This window comes from Desmodus rotundus, chromosome 3, assembly GCF_022682495.2.
Source record: "Desmodus rotundus isolate HL8 chromosome 3, HLdesRot8A.1, whole genome shotgun sequence".
Taxonomy (NCBI): Eukaryota; Metazoa; Chordata; class Mammalia; order Chiroptera; family Phyllostomidae; genus Desmodus; species Desmodus rotundus.
This window is the reverse complement of record NC_071389.1, coordinates 60,684,269-60,703,804: the sequence shown is the minus strand read 5'-3', so window position 1 is coordinate 60,703,804 and position 19,536 is coordinate 60,684,269. Positions and strand designations below refer to the sequence as shown.

The 19,536-nt window shown below is 37.7% G+C and overlaps 1 protein-coding gene across 4 annotated transcripts in view; it reads left to right on the top strand.

The window, feature by feature from the left end:
• Positions 1–1,721: 1,721 nt before the first annotated feature.
• The window catches only part of TTLL7 (tubulin tyrosine ligase like 7), a 139,863-nt gene continuing 122,048 nt past the window's right edge, over positions 1,722–19,536 (top strand). For 2 of the 4 annotated variants that reach the window (XM_053920382.2, XM_053920383.2), the window contains exons 1-2: positions 1,723–2,263; positions 11,011–11,112. The gene's annotated coding sequence lies outside the window, so the exon portion shown is untranslated. Of the gene's footprint in view, positions 2,264–11,010; positions 11,113–14,659; positions 14,749–19,536 lie in introns of those variants that run through there. The other 2 variants (XM_053920385.2, XM_053920384.2) reach the window with 2 other exon arrangements.

Here is a 19,536-nt window from a genome sequence, read left to right as displayed (position 1 = left end):
GACAGCCAACCAACTGAGCCACACAGGCCAGGGCAAGAGTCATACATTTCTGAGGCTGATGTCATCCTAGCCCTCAGTTACAGCTGCCTGGCTTCCCTGGGAATTTAGTGTCTGGGCTCCTCAGTACCATGGAGCTCTGGGGATTTCTGTTGCGCTGATACTAAAGTGTGAACCTTTATTAAAAAAAAAAAAGTTAGCATAATAACAATGGCACATAATAGGGTAACAATTTAAGTTTATTCCTTATTTTACTAAAAGTTCCTTCATGTGATGTGAGAGTTGATAAGGCCCTATTACTTCTCTAAATTCTGATAAGACATATGAGATTAGGTCCCTTTAAAAACTCTGGGGTTGGAAGAATAATAGTGTAAAGTGTAATATATAATAGTGTAATAATAGATTAAGTGTAAAGTGCAATAGAGTAAATGATAGAGAACATGATTAACACAGTGTAGTGGGGAATTCCTCCTCACCCTCACATGACCCTACCAGTGTGAGATTGACCTTGACGTTTCTAGGCCAGTCCAGTCTCTCCCTACTGGTCCCTATTTCTAACCTGTGATGTCCACCTTGGATAATTAAGGGTCCCTTTCTGCACCATGAAACCTAGTTTTCACAGAGGAAGAATACACATTCGAGTGCCAGTCACGGACATGCTAAGGCTTTGTGTACATTTCCCGGAGGTTTTCTGGTGGAAAGGCGCTAATCAAAAGTTCCAGGTTGTGGTGCTTGCTCTGCCTCTCATAATCTGAGATGTAAACCCACCACAGCAAACTCTCCGCCCAGTTTCTCTCTATAAAAATGCCAACAATGTTGCCAACTTCACAGGAGTTTTTAGAATAATAAATAAAGCAATCGAACTGGGAATACTCTCAGTGCAGGGATTGGTTCATACTAGGTGCTTGCTTGGTTTACGTTAAAATTTTGTTAATTTACTCAAAAGAGGACAATATCTTTATCCAGAGAAAATGGATTTTAAATGTGAAATTTCTTATTGTTGGGGAGGAATTTAGAGGGCCTTTCTTTTGCTCCCTTAAATTATATATTTATAGGTGCCAACTCTGCTCGCATGTTCTCTCTCTCTCCTCTCTCTCTCTCTCTCTCTCTCTCTCTCTCTCCCCTTCCCTCCTTCCCCCGATTCTATAATGAAACTATACGTTTGTCTCCTTCCCTGTCATGGTGTGAAATGGATCTGTATAACCCGGAGCAGAGACCACAGAAGTGGGGACTTCCCTCCAGTTCTGTAAAGTTCATTTCATATAAGGACACGATTCCTTCTCAAACCCCAAGGCACTAATTCTAAAATGGTGAACAATGAACCCCAAGTATTTCAAAATTTCTTTAATTTTCATAAATCTGTATGCTAAAATGGTTTCCTAAATCTACATTTTCCAAACTACTGGGCTTCCACGTTTCTGGAGCAGTAACTCTGGGATTCAAAAGTGTTCCCCATTTTCCGGTATCTTATTTACAAAGGATGGAGCCCCGCCTGATTTTATTTTCTAACTTTCGAGCTGTCTGGGATACGCGTTTATTCTTTGCTCCCCAGAGATGCTCGGATAAAAGACCCGAGCAGCCCCTCAAGCACTCAAGATGCCCCGCTCTGTTCCGCGGTGAGAGCGCACCGGGCGCTGGCGCTTGAGAGCCCGCAGTGGGACCGGAGGAGGCGGCGGGGCCGGCGCAGGCCCGCGCCCGTCCGCATCCCCGCCGGGGGCCGCCGCCCAGGGGCCGCCGCCCCGGCGCTCCGGTTGCTAGGTCCTCTGTTTGCGGCGTTCTGAAGGAGCCCCGAGCGCCACCAAGGCGAACCGCGAGGGGGTGCCCGGAAAGGCCCAAGGACCATCTGGAGCAAAGAGCTTGGAAAGCAGCCGCCCCACTGTGGGTCGCCCGGAGCCCACGCCCTGCCCGGGCGGGCGTGGCCGAGGCTTCCCCGGGTCCTTGGTGGCTCCCAGCTGTCGCCCGCCCCCCAACTCGCGCGGGGCGCGCGTTCGGCTCCGCACGTCGCGCACCCCCGGCTGCGGCCCGCGAATGGTCTGGCCCGTCGGCAGCCGCCACCCGCTTCGGCAGCTCAAGCTGCTCCAGCTGCTCCGGGTCGGGCGCCGCAGCCTCGAGTCGCGGCTCCCGCGGGCGGAGGGCGGGCGGAGGGGAGCGCCGGACCTCCGGCTCTAGCTGCAGCCCGGGGCGGCCGCCGGCGGGACACCCGGGGGCCGCGGAGGGACCGCCTGCTGCGGGGGGCGAGCGCCGGCGCTGGGCTGTCCTCACCCGGGTGAGTACCTGCTGCCCCCAACCTCCCCGCCCGCTGTCACTTCCCCACGCCCTGGAGGTCTCGGCCCCCATCCGGAATGGGCACTGCTCAGGGACACTGCTGCTCAGGGACACTGGCCCTCGCCGAGCCGCAGAGCAGGGAGTTGCTGCTGGTGGTGCTAATGATTCAGCACCCTTCGTGCCCTAGGGGTTTGGGCGTAGGGAGGACCGCGGGGGGGGGGGGGGGGACGAGGTCAGCTGCTGTCCTCTCCCCGCTTAGTTTCTAGGCTCCAGTTGAACGACCCACGCGGGTGGGGTCGGGCGGGGTGAACCCGGAGGGTCCCTGCTGGCTTGTTCTGAAATTCCATCCTTTTCCCACATCCTGGTACAAACCTCGTGCGTTTGCGGTGCAGTCTTCAAAGTATGTCAGATTCATGTCTCTCACACATGCGAGTGAAGTCGAGGTCCATTGTGGATGCCTGTTTCTCTACTTCTTGCCCCGTCAGACGTCTAATTCATGCCGTCATCCACTTAAGTTTACATCGCATGGCATCCTCCCGCTAGTGTGTGGGAAAGATGCTCTCTCAAAGTTGTCTTGTATTCAGCGTGGGTTTGATTGGTCCTGGCATATGTGGAAAGACTTAAGGTAGGAAACAATAATTTCACAGCCTAGGCACATATGCATATAAAGTTTTATTAAATCATCACAACAACCCAGAACCAAAAGCGGAAAGTTTGGAGCAAGAAAGTTAAATTATGTGCTCAAGGTCACAGAACAGGAATTTGAATACAAATCTTTATGACTGTAAAGCCCATGGACCTTTCACAGTGTTGAGAAGTTGTTTATCCAAGTGTACATGTACTATATGGTCTATCAAACAGAGTTAATTTTCATAGGAGTAGTCTCAACAGCGACAACAACCTGTAAAATTCCTGTATGTGGAATTATTGTCCTTTTAGTAAAAGTAGAGCATGCTTTGAATTATGGGGGGAAAAACCCATATTTTCTTAGAAAGCGTATGCCAGAAGATAATATCTGGACAACTCTGCACAGGAGAGCCAGGTCATAACAGGAGATGGTCAACATTTTTGGCAGTGATATATGGTTGATGCTCAAGTGTAGGGCAAATCATTCAAGAAAGTAAAATCTGGATCTCGTTTTCTTTTTTAATCTTTAGGAAAACATTTGCAGTAAGAACAGTTATTTACTTCAAACGGTATGTGACTGAACTGTTTTTGTGGAATGTGTAACTCCATTATAAGGTGACAGGCAAACTCAGACTGATAATGTTATTTGATTCATTACAATTCTGTGATTTGGTGGAGGAGATGATAATTCCATTTTACAGACTAAGGAACTGAAATACAGAGAAGGTTCAAGATCATACAGCTAATCTGGACAACCATCAACTCTTACAAAAAACATGTTGTAGCAAAATGTAGTTCTGTATATAAGGAAACTGAAATGATTTGTTTTTTCCCTCGCCCTCAGAGGCAACAGTTATATGGACCTTGGGTGCTCCTTCTGGAAAAATAATGGGGGCTAGGTTCTTCTTTGCCACTTGCTTGGTCATTTGATTTTCTTTCATTTATGCTTTATGTATTTTCTCTTAATATATGCAACTCTTGTTGATGTCTCAGGAGGCAGGTTGCTATAGTTCAAGTGCTCATTATCTCTTAAGTGTTGGAATAGCATTTGATGGCACACCGGAACATAATCATCTTAGCTCATCGTTTTTAAAAAGCATTGAACCTTTCACACTGGAAATTTCTTTCTTAAAATCAATGGAGATTTTGATAGACTAAAGCCCACTGCCTACATAAGGCCATAAAAAGGAGGTACAAATTTACATTTGTTGTCCAGATATGACTGTAAGAGAAGTAGGGTCTTGCGATGAGTGTTCAGTTTGATTTCTAGGAGGTTGTTTTTGTCCTTTATAGGGCTGTAGACTATATACTGAACCTTGGTGTGAACCATCTTATAGTCCAATCTGGTTAATCCCAAGAGGGACAGCAAAATGGCTATGAATGAATAAGCAAAAATACAATACTGCTGCTATTTTTTTAAAAAGGAAAGTACATGTCCTAGTGAGAGAAGGTCAGCAGGATATTTTAAAACAGAACTAACACGTTTTATTTAGATATCATTATTGAGAGTGTGAATTTAATACCAACTTGGCTTTAGAACTACTCTCTCGGTACATATTTGTCAAATGACTACTGCCTGTGGACCACTTAAATTATTTTTTAAAACAGATTTTATTTATTTATTTTTAGACAGATTAGAAGGGGAGGAGAAACAGAGGGAGAGAAACATCAATGTGTGGTTGCCTCTCATGCACCACCAACTGGGGACCTGGCCCACAACCCAGCCGTATGCCCTGAGTGGGAATCGAACCAGTGACACTTTGGTTCACAGGACGACATTCAATCCACTAAGCCACACCAGCCAGGGCTCTTTTCTGTATTTTGGAAGTTAGTTCCTTAAGATAGATTCTCAGAAATAAAATTTCTGGGCTAAAAGGTATGACTTCTTAGTTTGTCTTTTAAAAAATTGAGATATAATTGACATGTAACATTATATTGATTTAAGATGTGAAATGGAGTGAGTCAAAAGAAAGTCTGTAGCTACCAGTGTGAGCAGTGAGTCAATGAGAACTGACACCAGGTTTTGCAGTAGAGAAATATTGGCTATTTTATTGAATGTCTTCACCTGGGAGAATAGGAAGCAAATACTGAAAAACCTGAACTCATCAAAGGTTTACAGACAAGAGGTTTTATAGAGCAGAAGTCATGAGTGATCTTGAGTAATGGGTCCAGGGTCATGGGCTATGCTGACCGGTCAGTTCTTACTTGAGCTTCAGCAATCTGATTTACTCAGCTCCTGGCCTCATCTACGTGACTATGGCAAGGTGGTTTCCCACAGGAAAGGTCTGTCACACATCTTGGGATTGTGAGTTAGTGACCCTGTCTTAAGAGCAGAAAGAAAAAAAACAGACCTATTTTGTGATGAACAGGCACATTCTTTTCTTATCTTAAGCAGAATATGCCTTCTAAAACTTATACAGGCAGGCCTGCGGGCCCTAGGGCGTGACTACATTCCAGTGCAGCTCTGGTTCTTAAAAAGGGCTCATTTAATAGTTTTAATTAAAAGTTATATTCTAATATATCTTGTCTGTTATAATTTGCTGTTGGATTCAGATGAACAACATAATTATTTGATATTTTTTTATATTGGGAAATGATTGCCACAATAAGTCTAGTTCACATTTAGTTATCACTGCACATAGTTGCAAAATATTTTTTTTTCATATGTTGTTTATGCAAGTTTTGAAACGCTACTGGATTCTGTATGTTCACTTTGGAATATTTGCATATTAAGTATGGGATATTTGCATAATCATAATCACACTCAATCTTGTCCATGCCCCTCAGATTACACACTTTTTCAGGCCATGTCTTTTGACTAGAAAGACTAGCTATATCCTGGGGACTGGGATGAAGGCAGGCAGTTGGGGACCCTGAGGGAAACAGATGTAAATAAAGTTGGGGAACAGGTTTGGTGAGAGTGACCAAGAGTTTACAGTCAGAGAAGGGACATACATGGTAGACTCCTTTCTGGTCCCTATGTTGTAATTGCGGACCTTAATGCCTCTCTCCTCCCATATCTATCCTTTTCAAACTTCAGCGTCTTCCATCCTTCTGTATCAGATTCCCAATTCTCCAGCTTTAATACAATGCTAAGCCTATGAATTCACTCTTGCACTCCGATTTGGAGAATGCGGTATGCATATAGATGAGGGCAGAAGTTCCAGCCCTCCCAGTTCTCAGCAGAAGCCCTGGTTACAAGGTATAAGAGTGTGATGGACATTGAAGGACCACCCCCTCTCCTTCCCCAGGTACTTGCCAGAGATGACCTTTAAGAGCAGCGGTCACTGGGAGACACCTAATATTCCCGATGTTCCCTGTGGGCATGCAGATGCTCCCTTCCCCTTGTTCCCAATATCCTCCAACATCCCCCAGAGGAAATTCCCCTCATGGAGGAGCGAGACTATACCTCAGTTTCCCCCACCAGTTGCAGGGACACATGGCTCTACCTCCTTATACTTAGTTGGGACCCATTATTTAAAACAGTTTGCTTAAGTTTATAAGAAGATGGAAATCTATTTCTATTTCTTTCAGGCATTAGCTGTCAAAGTTGAACTTGGCTTAAACAACATTTTCCCCAGGGTTACATTTAAATAGTCTTTACCATTTAGTCTCCACTACCCCTTATTTCCTAGTTCGCAATTGACATTAATCTGCTAACACACTCCTGCCCATTTTATATATAGCACTTGACAAAGCCAAGGTGTTGGGATTGTTTAGCCTCCGGGAATGTGAGTGATGAGTACATTTTTCTCTTTAACTTTTTCCTTGCAAGCAGGTGGATTGCCTATGTTACTTTGACTTCTTTGAAAGTTTAGAATTAGGTGGGTAAGTGGTCACTGGGCCTCTTCTGGAGCTGCCCTGAAGATCTCTGAGAACTCCTTTCTTTTGAAATCGATGATATCCTTGGTCCATTGGGTATCCACATTGTTTGATTATTCTCATTGGTTGTGGTACCCAGGCTTTCAAACTTCTTATTTTTGTTCCTTTGCATAGCCATGTTAAATCGAACATTATATTTGACAAAGGATTATTTTGCACATTTCTCTCTTTGACCCACCACTTTACAAAGTCTGAACTGGTATCACATCTAATGCAACAAGATGACCGTAGCTTGTTTTTTATAAAAATTCTCTTCTCTCCTCCATTAGTGTATATGCAGTCAAATTGACTTTTTTAAGTAAATTGAGCATTTGTAGATTTGGAAGATGGATCAGCAGTATTTCAGGCAGCAACTTCAAGACTATTTCAAGGCTCTCTGTTGGATTTTTAGGGCTGCTTAGGTATACCTCTCATTTAAAGTAGTATTATCTTTCTTTTGTAAAAGAAGTGACCTCCACTTAAAATGTGTTTGTGTAAAATCTGCTTTAATTGGTGTGGTCCTAATACTAAGTTTGACTGGCTTTGTGATATGAGTGGTTATACAATACATGAGTATTGGTAGGAAAAGTTAGCAACTGTGGGTTTAATTTGAATCATTGCATTTGATGGGAAAATTTTCATGTGTAACTTTATCATCACTACTATTTGAAATCCGTTTCTTGCCCTGGAAGGGTCACTCGGTTGTTGGCAGCATTGTCCCCTGCACCAAAGGGTTACGAGTTCATGGGGTCCCTGGTCAGGGCTCCTACAGGGGGTGGGAGCAGCCAAACAATGTTTCTCTCACACTGATGTTTCTCTCTCTCTTTCCCTCCTTCCCCTCTCTTTAAAATCAATAAGCATATCCATGGGTGAGGATTAAAAAAAATTAAATCTATTTCTTCAAGGTCCTTAATAAATATAATTTGTAACAATGTGTGACATTCATAATGATTGCTAAAAAATCAGGACAAGAATTTTAGCACATGTCTCAGTTTATATTTAGAATCAGGCAGTCTGCAGTTACTCAACAAATATGTGCTAGCTACTCTTTGGAGAGGAAAGAGAAATCGAACACTTTCTATAATCAGCTTACTGTACGAGACCAGATGGGGGCATTTTCATTTATCTTTAGGTTTGGTGACACCCAAGATGATAATATTTAGTTACTTAGCATCTGTTAATCCAGAATCCTAAGGATTGGCAGATATCCTTTCTTTCCTCCATTTTAGCAGTGTGAAAAATCAAGCTGGAGACAGAGGGGAAAAAAGAAAACAGCCAAATTCACATGAAGATTCACAGTAGGATTAGAAATTGCCCCTTTTAGAAAATAATTTTGACTCTAGAAGATAGTAGTTATTGTTATATGTAAACAAGAGGATAACCTTTATTTATGTATTGGATAGTTCTGATGATTTTACTTCTTTTAGGGAATTTGAAGGAAAAATAATTTGTAAAATTTGTTGCATACATTTTCCTAATCTCTGACATCTACTTCAAGTTCACACCTGCTTCCCTCTTGGTCAGCACACACATTTCAACTTAATATTTTTGTAAAATTACAACAAGTAATTTCTAGTACTTGTCTCACAAATTAAAGGAAAATGGACACCTTAAAATATTAAGAGAAGTTTGAAGGGAGGGATCAGTGCTTCTTAAAATCAAGCAGACTGTATGTATGTGGGAAAGCTTTTTCACTTGTCAAAAACTGCGGCCAAATGAGTATTTTTGCAGAAAGAAGAGTTTGCTGCCACATATGTTAGGGAGCTGTCATTTTAGAATAGGAGGCATTTTTTTCTTTAAAAATTTATCTTGGGTACATATGTCAAGAGCTATTTTCATCTTTAAGGAATTAAAAATTAAATATGTTCTTCATTAGATGTAGTGTGACATATTTACTTCTATTATCTGTGAATTTTGTTTTTAGAATCCGTAAGGAACCAGAATAATAAATACAGGATAGAGTGAAGGTCCTCAAGTGTAGCTTCTGCTAGGAGCAAAATTAAACACATACACTCAGCGATATCTGTGAATATAAATATTTAAATTTCCAAGTAAAATTACCTAACGATAGTCTAGGAATTTTTTTCTCCTTGATATAACTACATATTCAAGTAAGTTGAAAGTGATTATCATGTTTTCTTGAAGGAAAACATAGAAGAAAGATTTTCCAGAGTAGTTTAAAATACTGTGATTTGTGTATTTATTTGGGTAATTTCTGACATTTTTGGGGCATGCAACTTTTTATTCCTGTTAATTTTTGTAGCATTGGTTATTGTTTATAATTTTTATTGGGATAAAGAAACATAACATAAAATTTATAATGTTGTTCACTTTAAGTGTAATGTTAAAATACTCACTTTGCTGTGAAAAGACCTATAAAACTTTCAGATCTTGTAAATCTGAGACTCTGTATCCATCAAACAACAGCCCTTCTTCCCGCACCCCCAAGGCCTTGGCCTCACCCTTCTACCTTCTGTTCCTATGGATTGTAATACTTTAGGCACCTCATATAAATGGCAGGCTGCAGTGTTTGTCTTTCTGTGACTGTTTTATTTCACTTAATTTAATGTCCTAATGGTTCACCCCTGTTGTAGCATATGGCAGGATTTCCTTCCTTTTTAAAGCTGGGTAATATTCCAGCTTTACATATGCATGTGGTATTTATACCACCTTTTGTTATCCATTCATCTGTTGATGTACATTTGGGTTGCTTCCACCTCTTTGCTATTGAGAATGGTGTGCTGTGAAAATAGGTGTACAGGTCTCTCTCCGAGACCTTGCTTTCTATTCTTATGGATGTGTGTACCCAGAAGTGGGATTACTAGACGATATGGTAGTTTATTTTTAATTGTGTGGGGAAACTTCATACTATTTTTCATAGTGGCTGCACCATTTTACCACCCCATTGGCAGTGCTCAAAGGTTCCAATTTCTCTTTGCTCTCACTACCACTTGTGATTGATTGATTAATTGATTGATTGGTTGTAGCCATCCTGATGGATGTGAGGTGGTATCTCATTGTACATTTCTCTGATGATTAAGAATGTTGAGTATCTTTTCATGTGCCTTTTAGCTGTTTGTATATCTTCTTTGGAGAAATGTCTATTCAAGTTCTTTGCTCATTTTAAAATCTGGTTATATGACTTTTTTTGGTTGTTGAGTTGTTGGGTTTTTTATATATTCTAAATATTAACCCCTTATCAAATACATGATTTTCTCCCACTCCATATGTTGCCTTTTCTATTGATTGTGTCCTTTGACCTACAAAAAATTTTGTTTTGTCTATTTTTGATTTTGTTGCATATGTAGCATTGATTATTTAGCGGTTAAAAAATGTATTCACAGAATTGTTTCAAGTTGCTGTTTATTCTTTTTCTCTTTGTTCTTGAAAGTCCACAAGATTATTTTTGAGACTATGTAATTATAATAAATTGTGTAATTTTTAACAAATTAATTTTGATTGACTTTTCTGGTTTTGGAAGAGCCACTTTTCAATCTGTTTTCTGAAGAATTTTGATGTTATAATTTAACTATACATTAGTAGGGATTGCTTTAAACCTGTCCATCAATTTTGAGAGAATTAACATCTTTACAATGTTGACTCATCCAGTCTGTGAACATGGTAAGTTTCTGCAGATATTTAGGTCTTCCTTGATTTCTTTTATCATCATTTTGTAATTTTCATTATACCTAGCTTGTATTTCATTTTCTTTGGAGCAACTGTAAATGATACTGCATTTTAAATTTCTTTGTTGTCATTATATAGAAGTGCAGTTCATTTTTGTGTGTTGATGTATCCTGAAGCCTCACGGAAGCCACATTTTAGATCAAGGATTATAGATCCTTTTTTTTTTTTTACATAGACAATAATGAGGGTGTTTTAATAGACAATACTATCATCTGTAAACCGAGACGGTTATATTTCTTTCTTTCCAATGCATATGCCTTTAATTTTCAGCTAGAACTTCTAGTATTGTGCCAAATAAGAATGGAGAGAGTGGACATCCTTGCCTTGTTTCCAATATCAGAAGAAAATTATTCAACGTTTTACTGTTAAGTGTAATGCTAGAATTAGGGTTTTTTGTAGATGTTCTTTATTGGGTTGAGGGGGTTCCCCCTCTCTTCCTAGTGTACTGAGACTTTTTATCCTGAATGGATGGTAACTTACATCAAATGCTTTTTATGCATCAATTGATATGGACATATGATTTAAAATAATTTTTTTATTCTCACCTGATGACATTTTTTTCATTGCTTTTAGAAAAAGAAGAAGGGAGAGAGAGATAAACATCAGTTTGAGAGAGAAACATCCCTTGGTTGCCTCTCGTTGGCTACTTGACTGGGGATCAAACCTGCAGCCCAGGTATGTCCTGACTGGGTGGGAATCAAACCTGTGATCCTTTGATACATGGGGTGGTGCGCCAGCCAACTGAGCTACACTGGCCAGGGCTAGGCTAGACATAGGATTTTTTTATTAGACTGTTGTGCATTTATTAATTTTTGATTAGTGAGTCAACCTTGCACACATGAAATAAATCCCATCTGATCATATGTATATATATAAAATATTTATGACACATACATACACATACATTGTTGCATTCAATTTGAGAAAATCTTGTTAAAGATTTTTGCATTTACATTCATGAGAGATATTGATTTTTAGTTTCCTTTTTTGTTGTGCTTTTTAAATTTGCTTTTGGTTGCTAGCATACTACTGCCTTCATGTAGTGCTAAGAAACTACCGCTTGTTGAGTTTGGGTGTTGTATCAAATTGAAATATTCACAGTTACCTGAGAAGGCTACGAAAATACTCCTTTTTTCAACTATATATCTCTGTGAGGCCAAATTTTCTAATGTACTTCAACCACAATAATTTATCAGAATGAATGCAGAAGCAGATATGGGAATCTTTTTAAAGCAGGTATTAAAGAAATTAGATAAGGTATAAAACAGTGCCACGTATTCCTTTTTAAAATTATATTTTAATAAAGTATGTTTTTGTTAACATGTAATATTTTTATAATTGTTATTTTAAAGTGAATGAATAAGGATCTTAAACATTTATTAGTTTTAGTTTCTAATAGGGTAAATACTGATATGTATAACCCACAAAAACAAAACTCAACAAAATTTAAAAATCAGAAAAGGTTTGAACACTAAAAAGTTTGAGAGTCACTAATAAGACAACCAAGGCGAGGAGCAAAGTGAAGCCAGAGGCAGGGCACATGCATCTCACACTTGACACTGGTTTCACCAGGTTGTCCCATGTGCTCGTTTTCCCTTCTGCACTTAGCCTTTCATTTCCCAGAAGGTTTTCCTCCTGATATGTACTCACTGACACGTACCTTCATATCAGTGAAATAGACCAATAGAACTTTGCAGTGTAATCTTCACCAAATGAAATCCCTCAAATTATTCCCATCCTAACTTCAACAAATACCATATGTGGACATGTAAGTATATTTTGGATTATAAATTATAACAAATGGAATAAAGTATTAACTCAGTGAGGTCTTTTGCAAGAATGAAGTGATTTAAAATATTTTATTAAGGTTTGACTCTAAGAGAGTGTAAGAAATATTTGAATTACTGCTTTTTGATTTTGATTATTATAAATGGGTTTTCTTTTATACTTTTCCTCGGTACTTCATTGAGATACAATTTATATATAGTACATATACAGCTTGGTGAGTTTTTAGAAGATTTTGGTAAGTGGTCTTGCAGGTAAGTAGTTTGTAATAGTATGAACATGCAAAATGAGATGAAAAAGAATCTGAGAATATCAGTAAGAACAAAAATAAGATGAAGTGAGCTAGAGAATACATTGACATTAGCTAACAAAATCCATATCCTGGAATTATGTATGATTATTAGGGCTAGTCCCACATTTAGTACTGAGTTTTCTATCTTCTGGGCAAAGAGGGAAACACAAAAAGTTGAATGGTTAATGGAAAAGCTCATTCAGGTAAAAGCAAACCAATTGCGTAAGAGGAACAAAGTTGTTTCTGTATAGAATTGAAAGTGAAATTTCTTCTATAGTTTCTTTTAAAGTGGATTCCTTATAGGGTAGTGCAAAATGTCCTCAACATTGTTACAGTGAAATTCAACAGGATTTGCTGGGCTGTTTCTAATAATGTCCTTCAATATAGGCTCCTGGCGTGGCTCTGTGTTTTTTTTGGGAAATAACCTCTCAAGATCTGATTATTTTCTTTTCTAACATGAAAATAATATTTGCCTTGAGAACACTGAAATGTAGGTAAAGATCACTGTGTACGCTCAATAAATAACTGTTTTTCTCCTTGAAGCGGTTCTGCTAGGGTGACTGGCAGCGTGGTGTGGGCCAGGTGTGTAGCTCGCTGATGACCTGGCTTAATCCTCGAGGGGAAGTTACAGCGTCTCAAAGAAGGAAGGTGATACATATCTTTTAGAAATTTCTTTGTACATATTATTTTTATTGCCTATGATTTTGAGGGGCAAAACCTTTGAGGTTTTATTTCCTGAAAATAAAGTATGGTCTCCTCTCTGCTTCCTGTGCCCACAAGAAAAAGAAGGGCCCAGATGTTTTCTGTATAAACTAATTCAGTGCCATGGTGGTGGCCTTAGGTTTGGAGTCGTTCAGGTACTTTTAATATGTGCTGAAATAATGAATGAATTAGAGTCAAGTTTATATCCTAGCCCCCATATCTGTCATGAAATTATATGTAGTTAATAACATAGCTAAATAATAATATAACTAAATATCTTTCATATCAGAAATGTCTATTTTCATCACTGCTAGATTAGAGTTTCTAGGTTTAAATATATGCTCATCTATTTATAATATATAAAATAATATATCATTTCATAATTATTAGTGAATAATTACTTATATATAGCATTGATATAATAATATAATAAACTATAATTCATGTTTACACCTCCTCCAAATAACAAAATACCTTCTGTCTTATTGCAATGCCTTCTAGTGTAATTTTGACTTAAACTGATTCTTTAAAAATGAGTTAAAAAATGAGTTACAAAAATCAGTTATAAATATATGTAAATATTTAAATATTAGATTTTTTGCTACCAATTTATAGTTGCTTTCATGGTTGAGGTTAACAGTTTCTAGTAGGAAAACTAGACGAATGTTTGATTTTTGACAAAGAGCATTTCTTCTCAATAATATGTAAGATCTTCAGTATGCCATTCTATAGGGCCATTAAGATTGGTATATTCTTTCTCAGTCGAGTTTTGCATAGGGTTCTGGTGTCGGGTGTCTTTGTTCTCTGGTTCCTATAGTCTGCTGGGTGCATTTGTACCTTGGTCTCCCTTTCTGACTGGCATCTGTATAATTTTTTATCCCAATGGTCCACTTAAGCAGCTGCCTGAAATTCCATAGTAGATGATAGGTGATCACTTTAAATATGTGAAGTTTAGTTACGTATTTGGTAGGTAAGAGAAATGTATAAAATAAAATGATCTATAATGAGGAAAAAAGGAAATTCATTGTTTGGTTATAGGGTACCTGAAGGGAATTATATTCAAAGTACAAATTAAATATTTAGCATAATATAGATGAAATAGTCATATAAATCTTGTTCATAGAATGAAATGAATAAGGAAAACATTGCTATAAACATACCTAAATTGGCCAGTCTTGGGACCACAGTAAGTAAGGCTTTGCAAATTACTTGTTCCCTCCCCCACTAGCCCTTTCCCTGGCCTAAAAGAACTAAATGTAGTGAACCCTGAGCTTTGCCTACTTCCACTCCCTCTGTCTGTGCTTGAAGAGGAAATACTTGGCTGATGACCAATTCTTTACCCTCTTTGGACATCATCAGAGCTGTAGATGCTGCAGTCTGTTCCTCTCTGAGATGAATCAGCGATGCCGTCTGCCAATCTGTTCCGGCCACGGTTGACTGTTGGCTCTGCTGGTTGGCTCTGCCCATAGTGTTAAGTGAAGCTGCACAAATTGGAAGGTCATAAAGTCATTTGATTGAAAAATGAAAAAGTGGTATGTGATTTTTTTTCCACGTTTTAAGGTTGTATAAGTTTGTGACTAGGGCTATTGAAGATTATTTTTGCAGAAAGACTGGCAAAGACATGGATTCTCGAAATAGATTTTTATGGAGCATGATCTCGGGAATGCTTCTAATTTTAATTCTCATTTCTATCCTGTTACAATTTAAAATTGCTTTCTTCTAATGCTAAGTAGTTTTAGTTTTATTTTAAATTTATGTAGTTTCCATACTAACTGGTACTTTATATAGTAAATGTGTCAAATGTTTTAGTTTTTCAAATCACTGTGATAATATTGGACTTTTTTCTGATCAGGGATATAAGATATTAAAACCATGTATTTGTTTATATATATACACACATATATAACATATATTTTTAATAAGACTTTAATAATCAATTAGTTCTAATATTTCAATAAACAAATTAGAAAGATATTGTAAAATGCCTTTCTTTAGATGAACATAGATGATAAAAAGAGTTGGATGGTGTAAAGATCAAAAGAGAATAGTTATTTTGTTTCCCTTTGATTATTGTTTTAGTAAAAATGTTTTTTTCGCATTATCATTCATAAAATGGAAACAAACCAGAACTTATTTAATGTATTTTACTTGGTAAGTGTTCAATAATTAAGTTGAATTAAAAGCAAGAGTAAAAATAGGAATTGGAATAGTCAATTTAATATTAAAACAGATAAGAGAATAGGCTGCTAAACAAGGTTGGTTAATCTAATAGAGATACTTTTCTTCCAGTTTAATTCTGGGCTTTATTCAGTTGCATTTATTTATTTTTTAATTCATTTACAGTAGAGCTAGTTTTAAAGTTGGTCTTCCTTCTTTGATGTAATCTTTGGCAGAACCGAGTATCATCTACATTAGATATGGATAAGCCAGATATTAAAATAACTCTACTGGTAATTTGTGATTATCCAGAAAAATGGAAGATACAATTCATTCTTAATTTATAACTTGTATCACCAAAATTTCATGAGTAAAATAACAGAGAGATGCTGTACCCATTAAGAAAAATAAGCTCCACTATGTACCAGGCTCTGTGTTTTGTTCATTTTTCCGGGAGAGACACTGCCCGTTCTAATAAAGGATTTTAAAGCAAGTGCTTTAAAAACGTGATACAGTGTGATAGATGTGACAGTGGTGATGCACTGCAGGACAGTTAATTCTGCCCAGGCGACAGAAGGAAAGGGGGCATAGTTAAGCTGTGCTCGAACGGTGGGTAGACAGGGAAGACATCCCAGGAGCAGAGGAAAACACCAAATAAGTATTTGCAAATTAGAAAATGAATAACATTTTCAGGATTGTCTTTTTAATTTCATGCTTTTATCTCTAGCTAGAATATCTTTCAAACATATTTGGCTGCAACTCATGGTAATAAATACAATTTACTTCTTGCCATAGTATACACACCCACACACACCACACACACACACAAGTAAAAGTTTCAAGACTCAGTATTTGTAGTTAGTACTTTTTATACTATATGCAATGTAGTCTGGTACTGTTATATTTTTATCTAGTTTATTATTTTATTTAAAATGCTTACTGAGTTTCACTAAATTGTTTTCATTACGCTCTCTGCATCATGGTCTGTATTTAAAAACAAAACAAACAAACAGACAAAACCTGCTCTAGAGCTCAGAATTCATAGGGAGGCCCCTTTCACACCCAGTGAGCATATTTACAGAGGAACTTTATGGCTCTTCCTCAGCAGGGTTTCGGACTGTAGGAAGCATACTGATGGTTTTAGCTCATTTGCAGTTCAGAAGGCCACACAGTAGAGTACAGAGGTTTTGAGAGTTGAGCAGACTTTGCCAAGTTTTTGACAAGTTACTGAATCTCTCTGAATCTCAGTTTTCCCATCTGTAAAGTGAATTAATAAAACAATTTGTTAGGACTCAATGAAATAACACATCTATTTTAACTTGACTCTCCAACTTGGCTGTACACTTAAATCACATGGGAGCTTTAACCATTTTCTATACTCAGGTTGCATCCCACACCAGTTACATTGGAATTTTTAGGGCTGGGACCCAGTCATCACATTCTATATTTTATTTTTTGAAAATTTATATTCCTTGAATAGCAACTGTCCACATTCCCCTCATCCCAGCCCCTGGCAACCACTATTCCTCTCTCTGTTTCTACTTGTTTGACTATTTTAGATTTCTCATAGAAAGAGTATCATGCAATATTTTACTTCTATGACTGGTTTATTTCACTTATTATGTCATTTAGATTCATGTATATTGTTACGTAGGGCAGGATTGCCTTTTTTGAAGCCGAATAGTATTCCATGTATGTACACACTGCATGTCCCTCATCCACCTCCCATCGGTGGATATTTTGGTTGTTTACCCGTCTTGGTTACTGTGAATGATGCTGCAGTGACCATGGGAGTGCAGGCATCTTGTTGTAACTCTGATTGCAGTTGTTTTGGATAAATACCTGGAAATGTGATTGCTGGATCATGTGATAGTTTTATTTTTAATTTTTTGAGGAACCGCCATACTGTTTCTCACTGTGGCTGCACCATTTTGCATTCTCACCAACAATGTGCAAGGATTTCCATTTCTTCTCATTGTCACAAACACTTGTGAAAATGTTTTTCTGTCATAGCCATTCTAACAGCTGTGAGGTGATATCTTGTGTTTTTGATTTTCATTTTTCTGATAAATAGTGATTTTGAGCATATTTTCATATACTGGTTGGCCATTTGCATGCTGTGGAGAAATGTCTATTCAAGTTTTTTGCCCATTTTTAAATTTGTTTATTTTTTCTTTTTGTTATTGAATTGAAGGAGTTCCTTATGTACTTTGGATATTGCCTCCTTAGCAGATACATGGTTTGCAAATATTTTCTCCCCTCTGTAGGTTGTCTTTTCACTTTTTTGATTGTTTCACGTGCTGTTCAGAAGCGTTTTAGTTTGTCGTAGTCTCACTTGTCTTTGCTTTTGTTGCCTGTACTTTGGCATCGTATCTAAGACGGCCATGCTCAGACCACTGTTAGGAAGCATTTTCCCTGTGTTTTCTTCTAGGTTTTACAGTTTCAGGTCTGACATTTAAGTCTTCAATCCATTTTGAGTTGATTTTTGTCTGTGGTGTCAGAAAAGGGTTGAATTTCAGTGTTTTACATGTGAATATCTAGTTTTCCCAACACCAGTTGTTGAAGAGATTATCCTTTTTCTATTGCTTTTTGAGTATATTTACATGGGTTTGTTTCTGGGCTGTCTATTGTTCCGTTGGTTTATTTGTCTATTCTTTTGTCAGTATCATACTTTTTTAATTAGGATAACTTAGTAATATATTTTGAAACCATGAAGTATGATGCTATGAACTTTATTCTTTTTTTTCCTCAAAATCATTGTAGTTTTTTAGAGTTTTTTTTTAGCTCCATATGAATTTTAGGATTTTTTTCTATTTTTCTAAATGATGCCTTTGGAATTTTGATAGAGATTGCATTGAATATGTAAATCAATCCATGAACATGGGATATCTTTGCATTTATTGTGTCTTTAATTTCTTTCATTAAGTTTACTATTTTTTACTGTGTAAGTCTCATGTTTTGGTTAAGTTTATTGCTAGGTATTGGACAGGAGTGCATATTTTTAAGCTCCTCTGGTGCAGTCTGTGTTGACGTGCCTGACTGTGCGGCCTATAGCCCAGTGTGTGGAACATGGTAAGTATTTGATATATGCCTGGTTCCCTTGATTAATAATATCAACAATAATGTATATCTAACTCTTCTGTGGTGCTCACTATGCCTTAGGCACTGCCCTGAATACTTTTCATATCATGTAGAAAATGTCGTGGTTTGTTTTTTATTATTTTTCTGTCAAATAACAGAATAACATGGCTGAGGTAAAAAGGGAGAACACTACTTACTGGAGAGGAAAGTGGCTGCGTTTACCATTTGGAACTTAGTTACCCATGTAATTACTTCAGCGAACTTGAGGAATTGGATTTCACTGAACAGCTTCAAGAATATAGATTGAAAACTTTAAAAAATATTTTAGATTCTAGTTTAGACCTTACACAATGGCTTACGTGGCAGGTTGAACAGATCGATTTGATAAATGCCTCAAATACATAATTCTTTGGTAGATTATGTCAGAGATATATATACACACACACCCCCAGACAGTACAAAGAATGACCATTAACCAACAAGTGTAGGTTATGTGTATATATATATATATGTATTATGTACACACACCCCCCCCATACAGTACAAAGAGTGACCATTCACTAACAAGTGTAGGTTATGTGTATATATATATATATGTATTATGTACACACACACCCCCCCAGACAGTACAAAGAATGACCATTAACCAACAAGTGTAGGTTATGTGTATATATATATATATTTGTATTATGTACACACACCCCCCCCATACAGTACAAAGAGTGACCATTCACTAACAAGTGTAGGTTATGTGTATATATATATATGTATTATGTACACACACACACACACCAGACAGTACAAAGAGTGACCATTAACCTACAGGTGCTTCTGCCACGTTATCATTCACTTGACACCAAAGTCTACCAGACTTAATATCATGAAGACAAGAACATTTTTATGTTTTTATTAACAAGGTCCACATTTTTCCATTTTGTTATGTAGGAATATTGAGTAGTCTGTTGGTATGATTTTTGATATTGTTTGTGTTGATTTTGGACTTAGAAAGCTTATTTATTAATATTTGGTTTTAGAAAGCTTATTTAGTATTTTTCAATATGAGTTTTTTTATAATAACTACT